The sequence below is a fragment of the Bufo bufo genome, chromosome 6 (genome assembly GCF_905171765.1).
Source record: "Bufo bufo chromosome 6, aBufBuf1.1, whole genome shotgun sequence".
Lineage (NCBI taxonomy): Eukaryota > Metazoa > Chordata > Amphibia > Anura > Bufonidae > Bufo > Bufo bufo.
In genome coordinates, this window is record NC_053394.1 from 337,261,311 (window position 1) to 337,269,030 (window position 7,720).

The window sequence follows — 7,720 nt, forward strand, 5'->3', positions numbered from 1 at the left end:
AGCTAAACATATGCTCATGTCCAGGGTAGCATTCTGATTTCTAAGGAGGTCTTATAAAAGCTATTTGTGGCTTTATTCTGCGGAAAAACAGGTTTTACTAACCTGTCAATCATTGAATTAAGGTGCCCAAGCAGGGGAGGTCTGTGGATGCATGGTGCCCGGCCGCACGCATCGCTGTTCGTGCCCAGCGCCGCCTTTTACTCCTCAGTGCCACCTCTCCCTCCTCCCGCTTTGAGATCCCGCGCGTGCGCACAGGCTCAGCCTGATGCGGCGTTGCGGACTGCTGGCATCGGCTTCTTCTTGCACTGTGCGCACGCGCCGAGAAGGGGACACTGCTACAGGTTGCTGGAAAGGTTTACTGCGAGTAAACTAGAGATGGGAAGTTCGGATCTTTCACATGAATCGGTTCAGTCGCTGAGCTGACAAGAAGCAAGTGAACCGAAGCTTAGGTTGCGCAATGCGCATGCGCGGATGCTTCGATTCACTTGCTGACTCGCTGAGTCGGCTCTTGGTCTGAGTCAGGAAGTTTATTCTTTAAAACCCTGTGTGTAATCATCTACCCCACTGTAGGAAAAAAAAATCAAGCATCCAGGGGGTGCGAATTTAACACTGTGGTAAATAATAAATTAAAATGGAGGGTTAAATGTGTAAATGTATTTTAAAAAAATACATCTCTCTTAATAGTTATATAGCTACTGAATGAGACAGAAGAAGGGATGCCTTTAACATATATATCTCCTTGAGAAGCCAATTTGACCCTAAAGGGTTAATTCAACCTGTCTAAACTCTGTGTCCTGTCACTTCTCTTATCTCTGCTCTGCTATCAGTAAACCTTTCCGGGATATATTGGGGCGTCAGGGAGCCGCTATCTAATAGCGGGAGACTCCCTGAACGTCCGGGAGACTTGAGATCCCTGCACTCAACTTTCCATTAATATGCTTGAATACAGCACTCTGTGAACAGCTAGCTTCTTTAGCAATAACCTTTTGTGGCTTACCCTCCTTGTGGAGGCTTCTGGACTGTCTTCTGGACAACTGCCAAGTCAGCAGTTTTCCCCATGATTATGTAGCCTACTGAACCAGACTGAGGGACCTTTTAAGGCCTCATGCACACGGCCGTTGTGGATCCGTTCCGTGCATTGGGGACCGCAAATTTGCGGTCCCCAATGCACGGGCAACGGCTGAGCGGCCGCCGGGACGGATCGAGACCCATTCAACTTGAATAGGTCTGTGATCCGTCCGCACTGCAAAAAATAGTACAAGTTCTATTTCTGTGCGGTGCGGAGGCACGGCCAGAAACTCCACGGAAGCACTCCGTAGTACTTCCGTTTAGCATCTCCGTGATTGCGGACCCATTCAAGTGAATGGGTCCGCATCCGTGATGCGGAGTGCACATGGGCCGATGCCCGTGTATCGTGGACCCGCCGTATGCGGGCCGCAATACAGCCACGGGCACACAACGGCCGTGTGCATGAGGCCTAAGGCTTAGGAAACCTTTGCAGGTGTTTTTTTTTGTTGATTAGCTGATCAGTGTGTGACACCATGACTCTATAATATTGAACTTTTTCACAATACTCTAATTTTATGAGATACTGAATTTTGGGTTTGCATTAGCAGTAAGCCATAATCATCAACATGAAAAGAAATAAACTCTTGAAATAGATCACTCTGTATGTAATGAATCTATATAATAGATCAGCTTCACTTTTTGAATTGAATTACTGAACTTAATTCACTTTTCAATATTCTAATGTATTGAGATGCACCTGTATTATGCCAATTTCTATTAAAAGCACTGTGGGTGGATGTATACTGTGGCTGGGATTGGAATGGCATTGGGAAACCATGGTTCCATACAGCAATTCCAAGAACTATATGGCTATCGACACCTTCGGGCAATTATTTTACAACTGCCTTTTGCTCATTTTGGGCAAAATATTTTTTTTCAATTGGTTTTTATTAAAAATTGTCAGCCGTTTTTGAGACACAAGGGTAAAAAATCAGTCTGTTTACAGAGTATGACTTCTCAGTCTGTCGGCTGACAGCTCATGTGAAGCCTTATTTCTGATCTCCTGACCTCACAAACACATATTATAGCTGAACCCTTATCAAACTGATAAGTATATGGCTTAAATGAGTGTTTATGAGGTCAGGAGATCAGAGATAAGGCTTTACAGGAGCAGTGGGCTGAATGGACAGACAGATTTTTAACCCCCGTATCTTAAAAACGTCTGAAAATGTTTAATAAAGACTAATTGAAAAAATAATTGTAGCTCCAAATAAGTAAAATGCAATCATGAAAAAAAAATCCCCAGAAGGTGTCCATACCCTTTAACCACCTCCGGACCGCTGTACGCACAGACGCGTCCTGGAGGTGGTTGTTTCATTCCGAGTGGACGCGCCGGCGCGTCTTCTCGCGAGACGCGAGATTTCGGTCACAGCCGGCCCGCGCATGCGCATCGCGGGCCGGCAAAAGTTCGAGGAGAGTTGCATCAGCAACCTGCCAGCCAATGATCGTCGCTGGCAGGTTGCTGATTTTTAAAAAATCGAATCACAAACCAGATAACAGATCATATTAGTAAATATGATCTGTTATATGGCTTCTCTGCTCCTGTGCTGGTCCTTTTCGTCGGTTGGATCCAGCACAGGAGCAGACTTCACAGTGAGTACACCAAACAGCACACCTTAGCCCCAGATCACCCCCCTGCACCCCAATTAACCCTTTGATCACCCCTTTGATCGCCCCTGTCAATCACTAGTGAAAGGAAAAAAAGTGATCAGTGTAAACTGTCACTTTTTTTTTTTCACTGGTATTGGCTGTTAGGTTTTAGGGATAGTTTAGGCCCCTGGGTTAGGTAGTTAGCTTCAGTTAGCGCCCACCCCACCGCACCGCAGTCACTTTTATTCGCTGATTAGCGTATCGCTAATCAGCATTTGTACTTTTATAGTATCTGTAAGTGATCAAAACTGATCACGGTCAGATCTATAATAGTATTAGTGTCACTTTAGTTCGCCCTCCACCTAAAACGCAGTGTTTGCCCGATCAGGCCTGATCGGTCGCCCACACGTGCGTTCACCCACGCCCGCCCCACCGCAGTGACAAAAAATTATTATTTTTTGATCACTGCACATTCACTTTACACGCACTGCGGCGATAAAAAAATCAGTTTTGATATTTTTTATCAACCGCAGCGGCCTCCGGTACTTCGCTAGCCTCCCCTTTGTAAGACAGGTTTGCTTTTTTTCTTGGGTAGTCTCAGGGAATACCCCTAAATTTAGTAGTCCAAAATGTCAAACAAGGGGTATTCTTCTGAAGAGGCCTACAGGATTCTGACCCAGTCGGATGAGGAATGGGAACCCTCATCTGATGAATCTAGCGGGTCAGAATATGAACCTGTAGAAAGCAGTGGCTCTCTGACCCAAAGTTCGGACGAGGAGGTGGAGGTCCCTGATAGAACCAGGCGTACCCGGCCCCGTGTCGCTAGACCACAGGTTACGCAGGATCCGCTTCAAGAGCAGCAGAGTGGGGCTGTCGCTGCCGGATCACGTGGTGAGGCATACACCAGCAGCGCAGCCCTTCCTGGACCTAGTACCAGCACTGCCGTACAACCTGGTGAAGTAGCGAGCACCAGAAGGGCAGTTGAAGCTGGTACGGTGGCACGTGCAGTAGTTACCCCGTCGCAGCCACCGCGCAGACAGGCCCGTAGACCCCCTAGAGTCCCTGAGGTGCTGGCAAACCCTGATTGGCAGTCACCAACTTCAGCCGCACCTGTAGTTCCCCCTTTCACCGCCCAGCCTGGAGTTCGGGTTGAGACGGCTCAAATCGCTTCGGCCCTGGGATTTTTTGAGCTGTTCTTGACTGCGGAGCTCTTGGACTTAGTCGTGGCAGAGACCAACCAATATGCCACACAATTTATAACCGCAAACCCGGAAAGCTATTATGCCCAGCCTTTCCGGTGGAAACCAGTCCAAGTTTCCGAACTTAAAATTTTTCTGGGCCTTCTCCTCAACATGGGCCTGACAAAAAAGCATGAATTGCGGTCATATTGGTCCACGAACCCAATTCATCACATGCCCATGTTCTCTGCTGCTATGTCCAGGACACGATTTGAGACCATCCTGCGTTTTCTGCATTTTAGCGACAACACCACCTCCCGTCCCAGAGGCCACCCAGCTTTTGACCGGCTCCACAAAATTCGGCCCCTCATAGACTATTTCAACCAGAAATTTGCAGATTTGTATACCCCTGAGCAAAACATCTGCGTAGACGAGTCCCTAATACATTTTACCGGGCGCCTTGGCTTCAAACAATACATCCCAAGCAAGCGTGCCCGGTATGGGGTCAAATTGTATAAGCTCTGTGAAAGGGCCACAGGCTATACCCACAAATTTCGGATCTATGAGGGAAAAGATCAGACCCTGGAGCCGGTCGGTTGCCCTGACTACCTGGGGAGCAGTGGGAAGACAGTCTGGGACTTGGTGTCACCCTTATTCGGCAAGGGGTACCATCTTTATGTGGACAATTTTTACACAAGTGTGGCCCTCTTTAGGCATTTGTTTCTAGAACGGATTTGCGCCTGTGGCACCGCGCGAACTAGTCGCGTGGGCTTCCCCCAACGGCTTGTAACCACCCGTCTTGCAAGGGGGGAGAGGGCTGCCTTGTGTAACGAAGAACTGCTCGCGGTGAAATGGAGAGACAAGCGTGACGTTTACATGCTCTCCTCCATTCACGCAGACACGACAATCCAAATTGAAAGGGCAACCCGTGTCATTGAAAAGCCCCTCTCAGTCCACGACTATAATGCGCTCATGGGAGGGGTGGACTTCAATGACCAGATGTTGGCTCCCTATTTAGTTTCCCGCAGAACCAGACGCTGGTATAAGAAGGTGTCTGTATATTTAATTCAATTGGCGCTGTACAATAGTTTTGTTCTCTACAGTAAGGCTGGGAGAACAGGATCCTTCCTCAAATTCCAGGAAGAGATCATTGCGAACCTCCTTTACCCAGGAGGTTCCGTGGCCCCATCCACCAGTGTAGTTAGCCGTCTACACGAGCGACATTTCCCCAGTGTCGTTGCTGGTACCTCAACCCAACCGCCACCCCGAAAAAAATGTCGTGTCTGTAGCAGGAGTGGAATAAGGCGTGACACCCGCTATTTCTGTCCTGACCACCCTGCCCTATGCTTAGGTGAGTGTTTCCGGAAGTACCACACACAGGTACACCTAGCATAGGGATTGCATCTCACAGGACAGGCACACAGGGCTATTAGGGCCCTTTTACTCACAGCTGCTGCAAACCTCTCCTTTCACCTGGGATAAAGTGCATAACGTACTTCGCCACATCTTTGGGCGATTTGCGCTTTGCACATTGTCCCATGGGGAAGGAGAGGTTTGTTCTATAAAGGTAAAAAAAACTAAACAAAAAAAAAATTACTGGTAAGTAAAAAAGTTACAAAAGTTAAAAAAAGTTAATATGTTCTGTTCTAAAGTTAATAAAGTTATTGCTTTGCGGCCTGGTTTTTTCTTTTTTGTTTTGTTTTTTTTACCTTTCAGGTGGACCAACCGATCGACTAGCTGCAGCACTGATGTGCATTCGGACAGAAGCATTGCGCTGCTGTCAGATTACACGCAAGTCGGTGTATGCGGCGCTGCAAGACGAGATTTCTCCTCTGCAGTAAAAGATACGTTTGCCGAGGCATATGAGCTGAGGAGGTGGCGGTGTTCATATACTTTGGCAAACACTTTGTATATATAAAAAAAAAAATCCCGGCAATGATTTATTCATCCACATCGATTGATGTGAATGGAGAAATCGGGTTTGCCAGGGCATACGAGCTAAGTGGGCATGGATGTTGGGCGGAGCTCCTATGTCCTGGCAGACGCCTTTCCCCTCCTTTTTCTTTTTTTGGCAGAGATTTTTTCATCCACATTGATTGATGCGAATGAAGAAATAACACCATTTTGGAAAGAAGACACCCCAAGGTATTCGCTGAGGGGCATATTGAGTCCATGAAAGATTGAAATTTTTGTCCCAAGTTAGCGGAAAGGGAGACTTTGTGAGAAAAAAAAATAAAAAAATCAATTTCCGCTAACTTGTGCCAAAATTTTTTTTTTTCTATGAACTCGCCATGCCCCTCATTGAATACCTTGGGGTGTCTTCTTTCCAAAATGGGGTCACATGTGGGGTATTTATACTGCCCTGGCATTTTAGGGGCCCCAAAGCGTGAGAAGAAGTCTGGTATCCAAATGTCTAAAAATGCCCTCCTAAAAGGAATTTGGGCCCCTTTGCCCACCTAGGCTGCAAAAAAGTGTCACACATGTGGTATCTCCGTATTCAGTAGAAGTTGGTGAATGTGTTTTGGGGTGTCATTTTACATATACCCATGCTGGGTGAGATAAATATCTTGGTCAAATGCCAACTTTGTATAAAAAAATGGGAAAAGTTGTCTTTTGCCAAGATATTTCTCTCACCCAGCATGGGTATATGTAAAATGACACCACAAAACACATTCCCCAACTTCTCCCGAGTACGGCGATACCAGATGTGTGACACTTTTTTGCAGCCTAGGTGGGCAAAGGGGCCCACATTCTAAAGAGCACCTTTCGGATTTCACAGGTCATTTACCTACTTACCACACATTAGGGCCCCTGGAAAATGCCAGGGCAGTATAACTACCCCACAAGTGACCCTATTTTGGAAAGAAGACACCCCAAGGTATTCCGTGAGGGGCATGGCGAGTTCCTAGAATTTTTTATTTTTTGTCACAAGTTAGTGGAAAATTATAATTTTTTTTTTTTTTTTTTTTTACATACAAAGTCTCATATTCCACTAACTTGTGACAAAAAATAAAAACTTCCATGAACTCACTATGCCCATCAGCGAATACCTTGGGGTCTCTTCTTTCCAAAATGGGGTCACTTGTGGGGTAGTTATACTGCCCTGGCATTCTAGGGGCCCAAATGTGTGGTAAGGAGTTTGAAATCAAATTCTGTAAAAAATGACGAGTGAAATCCGAAAGGTGCTCTTTGGAATATGGGCCCCTTTGCCCACCTAGGCTGCAAAAAAGTGTCACACATCTGGTATCTCCGTACTCAGTAGAAGTTGGGGAATGTGTTTTGGGGTGTCATTTTACATATACCCATGCTGGGTGAGAGAAATATCTTGGCAAAAGACAACTTTTCCCATTTTTTTATACAAAGTTGGCATTTGACCAAGATATTTCTCTCACCCAGCATGGGTATATGTAAAAAGACACCCCAAAACACATTCCCCAACTTCTACTGAATACGGAGATACCAGATGTGTGACACTTTTTTGCAGCCTAGGTGGGCAAAGGGGCCCATATTCCAAAGAGCACCTTTCGGATTTCACTCGTCATTTTTTACAGAATTTGATTTCAAACTCCTTACCACACATTTGGGCCCCTAGAATGCCAGGGCAGTATAACTACCCCACAAGTGACCCCATTTTGGAAAGAAGAGACCCCAAGGTATTCGCTGATGGGCATAGTGAGTTCATAGAACTTTTTATTTTTTGTCACAAGTTAGTGGAATATGAGACTTTGTAATAAAAAAAAAAAAAAAAAAAAAATCATCATTTTCCGCTAACTTGTGACAAAAAATAAAAAGTTCTATGAACTCACTATGCCCATCAGTGAATACCTTAGGGTGTGTACTTTCCGAAATGGGGTCATTTGTGGGGTGTTTGTACTGTCTGGCCA